The sequence below is a fragment of the Amborella trichopoda genome, chromosome 13 (assembly GCF_054954075.1).
Source record: "Amborella trichopoda isolate Santa Cruz 75 chromosome 13, AtrichopodaSantaCruz75HAP2 v2.0, whole genome shotgun sequence".
NCBI lineage: Eukaryota > Viridiplantae > Streptophyta > Magnoliopsida > Amborellales > Amborellaceae > Amborella > Amborella trichopoda.
Genome location: NC_142348.1, coordinates 49,541,797 through 49,542,996, shown reverse-complemented (window position 1 = coordinate 49,542,996; position 1,200 = coordinate 49,541,797).

Genomic DNA, 1,200 nt, shown 5'->3' with positions numbered 1-1,200 from the left:
AGCAGGTAAATTGGCCAAATGAAAAAGAAAAAGCAACCCAACAATTAAGAAATATCAAAAGCACCCCAAATCTCTCTCCCATGCCATACCCATAGAGCCTTCCCCTACCTAATTAGGAGGGTCCCAACAACTTGCTTGAGAATTGTACGATGGTGAAGACTCAGTCTTAATGACGATAATACCGATAAATAAACTCCTCTGCAAATTTACGTTGGCGAATATACACCACATTTTGTTATGGATGTTGTTCACCTTCAAACTTTGCCATAAAAACGTAATTTTAGTGTTAAAATTTTTTAAAATTTTTCTAAAATTTTCTTAGAAATTTTAGAATATTCAGTAAAAGTGTGTAAGAATATTCAGTAAAAGTGTGTAAGAACAGTATTAGTAACTTTTCTAAAATAATATTCTAATATTATTTTTAATATTTTTATATTGCATAAGAAGCTCAATAAGATATGTATGCCCACCATGTCAATTGCCTGGGGCCCATAGTGTGCTACCTAGGGTGGCACACCCCACCTTGAGAAGACTTCTAATTTTGTGAGCTCAAGCTCATGGCTTGATGGAAAAGATATCTTGTGTTTTTGAAAGTTTGTACTTTGACGAAGCTTTTAATTAAAATTTGGTATGTGTGAAAAGACTTGTGCATGAAACAAAAAAGCACAATATTATCATATATTATTTTTTTATTTAAATTAACTGATGGGAAAATGATTTAGAAAATGGGGAATAATGGTTCTAGCACATTCCATATAATCTTGATGACCTATCTGTTGAATAGAGAGTTCATATCTCTCACCCCACAAGTCACCCAAGATCAATAATGCATATTCAATATCACAAGAAGAGACAACCCATAGAAAACCATAAGAAACCCTAAAATCCCATGAAGCACTATAAAAAACAGATGGATCCTACCCAATATTCTCTACGTAATATCTCTTTTCTCTCTTATAAAAAGTTCTCTCTCTCTCTCTTTCTCTCTCATAATCCCACAAAGGGGGCAAGCCGATCTCTTAGAAAATCTCTCATGGAAACTTTCTCTTTCTCCCTTTGCTAAACAAAGGGGCACACCATACTCTTGGTCTCTTGGATCTCTCTTTCTCATCTTGTGATATGAAGCTAAGTGTTTAGGGTGTCGTAACAGAGATGTTATATCTGTCAACTAGGTCATCTGAGGGTTCTACTTGAACTTGA